At 39.6% G+C, this 9,745-nt stretch overlaps 1 protein-coding gene across 2 annotated transcripts in view; it reads right to left on the minus strand.

Annotated features, from left to right (window-relative positions):
* Positions 1 to 8,195, minus strand: part of LOC127435880 (uncharacterized) — a 46,422-nt gene extending 38,227 nt beyond the window's left edge. The window contains exon 1 of one of the 2 annotated variants that reach the window (XM_051689628.1): positions 8,113 to 8,195. The gene's annotated coding sequence lies outside the window, so the exon portion shown is untranslated. The remainder of the gene's footprint in view (positions 1 to 8,112) is intronic. The other variant, XM_051689627.1, reaches the window with a different exon arrangement.
* Between the last annotated feature and the right edge of the window lie 1,550 nt (positions 8,196 to 9,745).

Genomic DNA, 9,745 nt, shown 5'->3' on the forward strand with positions numbered 1-9,745 from the left:
TTGGATGGTGCGGCGGAAGAAGGAATCTAGCGTCTGTTGTCCAACATGTCGGTGATGTTGACGAAGATTCTTGCTGACTTGGAGGATCTCGCTGTAATATGTCAATCGATCACGGCGATGGAAATAAAATTCTCCGAGTTAGGTACAAGAATGACTGATGTTGAAAAACGGATCGATTTTCTGAAATCTTCGGAGAGGGAATTAACCGCTAATCCACCCGCGACCAAAGTTGATCTGGAACGTCTCCTTGAAAAGCTTGAAGATCTTAAAAATAGAAGCCGCAGGAATAACGTTCGAATTGTTGGAATTCCTGAGCATGAGGAGGGCAGAGATATGGTGAAATTCCTAGACGGGTTTTTCCCGAGTCTGCTCGACATAACAGACCACAAGCTGGAAATCGAGCGAGCTCACAGAGTGCCAGCTCACAGATTTGCTGAGGGAGATAGGCCCCGATCGATTCTGGCCAGATTTCTGAGATCATCCGATAAAGATCTTGTGTTGCGCCAGGCGAGGAGCAAAGGGAAGCTTTCTTGGAAGAACCATAATATTTTCTTGTTCCTGGACTTTGCGAGTTCGACAAGAGAGAAACGTGATTGGTTCAAGGAATGTAAGAAACTCTTACATCAGAAAAAGATATTGTTTGCTCTGATATTTCCTGCCAAACTGAGAATAGAAACGAAGGTCGGTCGCAAAGTATTCACATGTCCAAATCTGGCAATGTCTTTTATAGAATCAATGACTGAGTAAACCACTGGATGTTTCTCATGTGAGTGGGCCTGACTCGCTGTACTAACTCTTGTGGATGCTGGGCGACATTTTGGATTTTTTGTGTTGGCTCCCCCGTGCGGCTGGAGCTTGTTTTGTGAATAACACTTTTCTTTAAATAAACTTTTGCATTGATAAAAGATTACTTTTGCATTGAAGTTCCCAGACAGATTGAGAGTGGACACTATGGATGACCGCAAAATATCTACATGCTGCTCACACAAAGGATGTCTTTTATAAAGTTGACGGATTATGTAAATCATGGTATATACTTTTATGCAGCCTCCGAGTGAATTGACTCGATCATCCGGGGAACCGGGATGCCACTTTTGTTTCTTTTTGTATTGGTTCCACCTAGCGGCTGGAGCTTGTTCTGTTGAATAACATTCCTTTGGAACAGCTGTAGATTAATCTGTTTGTTCTTCATGCTTATTCCTCCTGCTGGCTGTATTTTGTTTTGAGTTTTTTTTTTTTACGGGACATTGGAAGGATTACGTCATCTGCTGAACTCATAACAGCCGGCTAACTAAACATTTGTTTGTCTGTCCGAGGAATCTGAATGGTTTTATATCAGCTGGAATTTGTTTTGTGTAAGATCACACCTTTGAGATAGTTCTGTGAATGAATCTACACGTTCTTAGTGTTCATTCTTGCTATTGACTGGGTTTATTTTACACAGTATTTTCTGTTATGTAATTTTGCCTCACAAATTTGTGAGGCAAAATTGAGCGATCTGATGGCAAAGTTGTCGTGGGGACTCGTGGGCGTTCATGGACCTTTTGAGTTTAGAGGGATTGACGCCGGTTGGCGCTGTCGTGCACGGGGTTAATGTACACGTTTTTCATTTTTCTGTTTGTTTTGTTCGGGGGGATGTTCGGGGGTTGATTGTTTCACTAATGGGGAATGTGGTCTATATAATTTTGTTTTTGACACAATTTATTTTTTTTACTCTATCAAAATGTCAAATGTTAATATGAGTGTACTATCTCTCTCCACATGGAATGTGAATGGGTTGGGGCACCCCATAAAAAGAAGAAAAGTTATTACTTTTCTTAAGCGTAAGAAATATGATATAGTGTTTCTTCAAGAAACACAACTCTCCCCGCAGGAAGCTGAAAAATTTGGGAAGATATGGGGTGGACATGTTTTTTTTAGTACTGGCTAAAGTAAGAGCAAGGGAGTCATTATATTGGTAAATAAACATCTACAATTCAAATGTCTCAAATAGATTAAAGATAAATTAGGAAGAGTAATTATTGTGTTAGTTGAAATTCAGGGGCAAAGGTTGATTTTGGCTAATATTTATGCACCTAATGCTGATGATCAGGGCTTTTTTATAGATCTTGAAGGGATGTTGCAAACCGCTGGCACCCCTCATGATATAATATTGGGAGGAGACTTTAATATTTTGATGGATTCAGTCCTTGATCACAGTGAAGAAAAAGTGTGTAAGCCCCCTAGAGCAACACTGATGGTTCACAGGATGTGTAAAAATCTTGGTCTTACAGACATTTGGAGACTTTTGAACCCATCTGGTAGGGACTATACATTTTTTTCATCAGTCCATAAGATTTATTCTAGAATAGATTTTTTTTTAATATCCTAATCCCTCATTTCATCTGTTGTTGATTGCTCAATTGGAAATTTCTTAGTCTCAGATCACGCCCTGGTGAGTATAGAGGTGTTGCCACATATAGAGAAAAATAAATCTTATAGTTGGCGCCTTAATATGTCCCTTTTGCAAAATCCTGATTTCCAACAAATGTTAAAGACTGAAATCAGTGTTTATATGGAGACCAACTGGTCCTCAGTATCCTCTGTGGGCGTGGCTTGGGAGGCACTTAAGGCTGTTCTTAGGGGTCGGATCATACAGTATGCCTCATTCATCAAAAAATCCAAAGCACAAGAACTTGTGGAGTTGGAAGGAAATATTAAAAGTGCAGAGGCAGAGCTGAAGCGCTATATGTCAGCTGACGGCCTCAGAGAATTGACCTAACTGAAATACAGGTATAATACTATTCTGTCGCAGAAAGTGGAGTTTTGGTTATTCAGGGCAAGACAGTCATACTTTGAGTCAGGTGATAAAGCAGGAAAACTTTTGGCTAGATATATAAAGCAGAGAGAGTCTTTTTCTATCATTCCCTCAGTGAAATCTGCTTGTGGTGAAATATTTACCTCGGCTATTGATATTAATAATGCTTTTAAAGAGTTCTATATTGATCTCTATAGGTCCACGTCTTCGTCTACTGATGAAGATATTAGGAACTTTGTGGAACCATTAGATCTTCCTAAACTGACGACTGAGCAAAAAAATTATCTTGATTCTGAGATAACCTTGGAGGAGCTTGTTGAGGTAATTAAGTCCCTGCCTACAGGCAAGGCTCCGCGGCCTGACGGCTTTGCCACTGAGTTTTTCAAATCTTATGCTACAGAACTGGCTCCACTTTTGTTAGAATTTTATACTGATTCATTAAAGAATGGAAAGCTTCCGCCAACCATGACACAAGCCCGGATCAGTCTGATTCTAAAAAAGGATAAAGATCCAAGCGAGTGTAAAAGTTACCACCCAATTTCCCTGATCCAGTTAGATGTAAAAATTTTGTCCAAAATTCTGGCTAATCGATTAAGTAAAGTTATGATATCTCTTATACATATAGATCAGGTGGGTTTATTCGAGGCCGTAGTTCTTCTGATAAAATTAGGCGTTTCATCAATATCATGTGGTCAGTAGCAAATGAACAATCTCCGGTTGCTGCCATCTCTCTTGATGCCGAAAAGGCGTTTGATATGGTAGAATGGGATTATCTTTTTAAGATTTTGTAAGGTATGGGTTCGGGAATACATTTATTGGTTGGATTAAGTTACTTTATAAACACCATGTAGCAGCGGTACAAACAAATGGGTTAATTTCAGATTATTTTGCTCTGGATAGGGGCACCTGGCAGGGTTGCCCTCTTTCCCCATTATTGTTCTGTCTTGCCCTGGAACCATTAGCAGCCGCAAAAGAAAGGAGGATGATTTTCCAGGGGTGACGGCGGGAGGTGTAGCGCATAAGCTTCTGCTTTATGCAGATTATATTTTATTATTCATCTCCAACCCCACTAGATCCATGCCTTGCCTCCAGAGAATTATTAACTCCTTTTCCAAATTCTCAGGATACAGAGTCACTTGGTCTAAATCCGAAGCTTTGGCTTTGACAGCGTACTGTCCAGTAACGGCTTTCCAGCCGGGCGCCTTCATGTGGCCCAAACAGGGAATTAAGTATTTGGGAATTTTATTCCCAGCAAATTTGTCTGATTTAGTTAGAGTTAATTTTGATCCCTTAATAAAAAAGTTTTCGAATGATGTGGACAGGTGGGCTTCATTACACTTATCGATGATTGGGAAGGTTAATGTTATTAAAAGGAATTGCATTCCAAAATTTAACTATCTGCTACAATCTCTCCCTGTAGATGTCCCTCTCTCTTATTTTAAGCAATTTGATAGCATAGTGAAGTCCTTCATTTGGAATGGTAAACGTCCCAGGTTATATTTCATTAAATTACATAGGCCGATTGACAAAGGTGGGTTAGGCCTACCCAAGATTTTATTTTATTATTATGCATTCAGTCTTAGACATTTGGTTCATTGGTCGCTTCCACCTGAGAGAGCTCCTCCCTGGCTTTGTATTGAAAAGGAAGTTCTTGCCCCTGTCTCGCCACTGCAAAGCCTTTCGATTAAACTAGCTGGAAAGGTTAAGTTGCACCCCGTTATTTTGCATTTGCACTCGACTTGGACAAAAGTGTCCAGAGTGTTTAATTCTGATATTTATTTAAACGTAGCCTCGAGCATATGGCTAAACCCTAAACTATGTATTAATAAGTCCCCTTTCTAATTTAGAGTTTTTTTTTTTTTTTTTTTTTTTTTTAATTATTATTATACTTGTTTATTGTATGTTATTTTATGTTGTTGTTTTAGTTTTCTGTGTGTGTGTGTCTATATTTTATTGACCACAGGGGTGTTCGTGGGGGGGTCAGGGTGGGTTGAGAGTTTGGTAGGGGGAGGGGATATAGTGGGGGTTTAATGTTAAAAGTTTTTGATTCATTATATAGATGTTGTTGTATTTCTTGTGTTAATTTATGAATCAATAAAAAATGTTAATAACAAAAAAATATTCTTATTCTCAGTTGTTTTGAATGTGGTGTTCTATAAATCACAGATTACATTTTATGGTTTGCCATCCGACATCAGTTAGCAAAAGCATAAGTACAGGAAACATTGCCTCTCACCGCACTTGGCGCTGATATGATCAGTGATAGGTTATTTGCTGCTTCATTTGATCAACTTTACCTGCTGACAGTGTAAATATATTTTGTATTTAACTAGTTTTTTTTTAAATTATGTTTTTGAAGTTTACTGAACACTCATTCATCTTAATGAGTATTAGCTGCAGGAAAACTATTTGAGTTCAGACCGAACACTTATAGCTAGCCAGTCTATCTATGCAGCGGCTGACATGAGTATTGGCACCCCCATCTTAGTTAACTTAGCTCAATCAACTGTAACATTTCCTTCTAGGCTGAACCAGTGTTCAATAAACTTTGAAAAGATTTCATTGGATGGGTTACATGCACTTGAAAATTGCGTCCACTGTCATGACTTGGTGATGTGAAACACGCATACAGGTGCATCTCAATAAATTAGAATGTCATGGAAAAGTTCATTTATTTCAGTAATTCAACTCAAATTGTGAAACTCATGTATTAAATAAATTCAGTGCACACAGACTGAAGTAGTTCAAGTCTTTGGTTCTTTTAATTGTGATGATTTTGGCTCACATTTAACAAAAACCCACCAATTCACTATCTCAACAAATTAGAATATGGTGACATGCCAATCAGCTAATCAACTCAAAACACCTGCAAAGGTTTCCTGAGCCTTCAAAATGGTCTCTCAGTTTGGTTCACTAGGCTACACAATCATGGGGAAGACTGCTGATCTGACAGTTGTCCAGAAGACAATCATTGACACCCTTCACAAGGAGGGTAAGCCACAAACATTCATTGCCAAAGAAGCTGGCTGTTCACAGAGTGCTGTATCCAAGCATCTTAACAAAGTTGAGTGGAAGGAAAACGTGTGGAAGAAAAAGATGCACAACCAACCGAGAGAACTGCAGCCTTATGAGGATTGTCAAGCAAAATTGATTCAAGAATTTGGGTGAACTTCACAAGGAATGGACTGAGGCTGGGGTCAAGGTATCAAGAGCCACCACACACATGTCAAGGAATTTGGCTACAGTTGTCATATTCCTCTTGTTAAGCCACTCCTGAACCACAGACAATGTCAGAGGCGTCTTACCTGGGCTAAGGAGAAGAAGAACTGGACTGTTGCCCAGTGGTCCAAAGTCCTCTTTTCAGATGAGAGCAAGTTTTGTATTTCATTTGGAAACCAAGGTCCTAGAGTCTGGAGGAAGGGTGGAGAAGCTCATAGCCCTAGTTGCTTGAAGTCCAGTGTTAAGTTTCCACAGTCTGTGATGATTTGGGGTGCAATGTCATCTGCTGGTGTTGGTCCATTGTGTTTTTTGAAAACCAAAGTCACTGCACCCGTTTACCAAGAAATTTTGGAGCACTTCATGCTTCCTTCTGCTGACCAGCTTTTTAAAGATGCTGATTTCATTTTCCAGCAGGATTTGGCACCTGCCCACACTGCCAAAAGCACCAAAAGTTGGTTAAATGACCATGGTGTTGGTGTGCTTGACTGGCCAGCAAACTCACCAGACCTGGTATTGTCAAGAGGAAAATGAGAAACAAGAGACCAAAAAATGCAGATGAGCTGAAGGCCACTGTCAAAGAAACCTGGGCTTCCATACCACCTCAGCAGTGCCACAAACTGATCACCTCCATGCCACGCCGAATTGAGGCAGTAATTAAAGCAAAAGGAGCTCCTACCAAGTATTGAGTACATATACAGTAAATGAACATACTTTCCAGAAGGCCAACAATTCACTAAAAATGTTTTTTTATTGGTCTTATGATGTATTCTAATTAGTTGAGATAGTGAATTGGTGGGTTTTTGTTAAATGTGAGCCAAAATCATCACAATTAAAAGAACCAAAGACTTGAACTACTTCAGTCTGTGTGCACTGAATTTATTTAATACACGAGTTCCAGAATTTGAGTTGAATTACTGAAATAAATGAACTTTTCCACGACATTCTAATTTATTGAGATGCACCTGTATTTGTCATGAGCAAAAAACATGTCCCTCAGGCAGTGTGCCTTTAAAGGCAAGGTCAGTTGCTTTCTCTTGTTTAAAACAGCTGACAAATGCCTTGTAAATCAGAACAGTTCTACTTGGGTTTTAGGAGATTTCAGGCAGGATTCACATAAAGTTACACCATCATGTAAAACCTCACATCATAAATAACAGTGTAGAAGCTCAGAGCTCAATTTTACAGCTTTATAATGCAATAATATTTTGCATGCTCCTTTCTTTAGCCACACCTTTACTATGGTAATACAATCATGAATACAACGCTGTACTTCAGACCAGCTTGTGTGCCAAACTTTATATTATTTTTATATAAAATACAAAGGTTATATAGCTTCCACAGTCTAGGATAACAGCAATTACTGTAAAGAAATGTTAATCCAATCAGAGCTCTTATCTGTTACTTTCCACGACTGCTAATACCTGCCTAATTAACTATGTAATTTCCATTATGGGATTTGTTTGCATGCATTTTTTTAATGATTTATTTATTTTTTATTTGCAGGCACATTTTAACTAAAGGCATTTTTTTTTTAACTTGCAGACACATCTTAACTTGGAGGCACATTATTTATTTGCAGGCACACAAACGTATTTTTTTAAAATATAATTTAGTCATTGCCAATTTGTTTTTATTATTTTCTCCCCAATTTGAAATGGCCAGTTATTTTTTAGGCTCAGCTTTAGATTGTCCTCCAAAGCATGTGCCGTCAGCCGCCCGCTTCTTTACACTCTGCAGACTCACCGTGCAGCCACCTCAGAGCTAAAACATCGGAGGACAACACAGCTCTGGGCAGCTTAGAGGCAAACCTACAGGTGCCCGGACAGACTACAGGGGTTGCTGGTGCGCAGTGAACCGAGGACACCCTGGCTGACCTAACCCTCCCTCCCCAATTTTCTTTCCCCCCTCTACCACTTACAAAGAGGAATGTTTACATATGGCACTTTCAAAGCAAATTAGTCACTTCACTGCGCATATGCCAGAACACAGTCTGTACACATTTTTTTTTGTTTTAAATCAATTCATTTTGTTTATCTAATAACTAAACAAAATAAATAATTATTAATAATAATAATAAAAAAATAGCAATTATTTACCAGTATCCAATCACACAAGCAAACAGTAATGAAACTTCAGCTGGTCCTGCAGTCTGCTCCAGCTCCGTGGGGTCTCTGCAGTATTTAACCCTGAAATGCTGAGGGGTGGGGTGCTCAGTTCAGTTGTTTAAAGTTTAACGTTTTGGATGAGGTACTGGCTCTTGCTTGGCAAATATTAAACAGCTGCTCTGTAAAATAACACATAATTATAATACAAGCTTATCTTTCGGACCTTGAAATGTAATTGTAAACTCTCTGTGTGTGTGTGTGTGTGTGTGTGTGTGTGTGTGTGTGTGTGTGTGTGTGTGTGTGTGTGGGAGGGAGGGAGTGTCACAGGCTAGCTCTAGTGGCTGGCTTCAGACCAGAAAGATCATGCAGGCAGGCAGTGCGGATGAAACCTGAAATGCAATGGTCGTGCTCATTAAGTTTATTATAAAACAAAAAGGTTTACACAGAAAACAGGACATGGCACTTGCAGCCAAAATAAATAGACAAACAAAACAGACAGTAAGATACTGGGATGAACGCTAAAGAAACAAGTACAGTTGCAATCAAAATTATTCAACCCCCCTGACCAGCAATACATTCTGGTGATGTGAGTCAACTAAAACCTCCGTAAACAGTCAAAATACGTTTTTAATACACATTTGAGTGATTTTAAGAACAAAGAGTTCAGTTTACCCAAATTTTAATATAAAAAAATAGCTAATTCGCTAATGTCAAAAATATTCAACCCCCAAAATCAATCATTGTGGAGCATCCTTTATCCTTAATAACAGCAAATAAATGTTTCAGGTAAGTGTTCTCAGGCTTCGGACACCTCTCTATTAGAATTTTTACATATTTCTCATGAGCAAAAGCTTCCAGCTCATTGACATTATTTTGATCCGAAGTGACTCAAGATGGCACCGAGTATGGCTGCTGCATTGCGAGCTCCGACACAACATTGTAGTGTTTTGTTTGTTTTGTTTACTATTCTTATGTTTTTTGTTTTGGATGTTGTCTGCCTTATTGTCTACGACAGACAAACACTTTTGGACATTGGTTCTGCAATTACACACCGGACTTCAAATTCCTTAATGCCGACCCGCTGTTTACAAACACACCAGCGGAGCCCTTTGTCTGGGCTGCCCGGCCGCGGAAACGCAGGAGGAAACGGGGAAACAGATCCGGCATTCTCATCAGAGTAAGACATAGTGCAAAACGACCCCCACTACCCAGTATTCTACTGGCAAATGTTCAATCTTTGGACAACAAGCTCTGCGAGCTGAAAGCACGGATCTCTTTCCATCAAGAGATGAGGGACTGTTGCATTATCTGCCTAACAGAAACTTGGATGTCTGCGGAGATTCCAGACTCAACCATTGAACCCGCAGGGTTCTCCATGCACCGAGCGGACAGAGTGAAAGACCTCTCAGGTAAAAGCAAAGGTGGTGGTGTATGTTTTATGGTCAACAAATACTGGTGTGATCAGAGGAACATACATTCTATCAAGTCTTTCTGCTCTCCTGATCTGGAATTTCTCATGCTTCTGTGTCGACCAATCTGGCTACCGAGGGAATTCACAGTGGTCATTATCACTGCTGTGTACATCCTGCCACAAGCCGACACAGACTCAAGGAACTGTATGGGT

The sequence above is a fragment of the Myxocyprinus asiaticus genome, chromosome 46, assembly GCF_019703515.2.
Source record: "Myxocyprinus asiaticus isolate MX2 ecotype Aquarium Trade chromosome 46, UBuf_Myxa_2, whole genome shotgun sequence".
Taxonomy (NCBI): Eukaryota; Metazoa; Chordata; class Actinopteri; order Cypriniformes; family Catostomidae; genus Myxocyprinus; species Myxocyprinus asiaticus.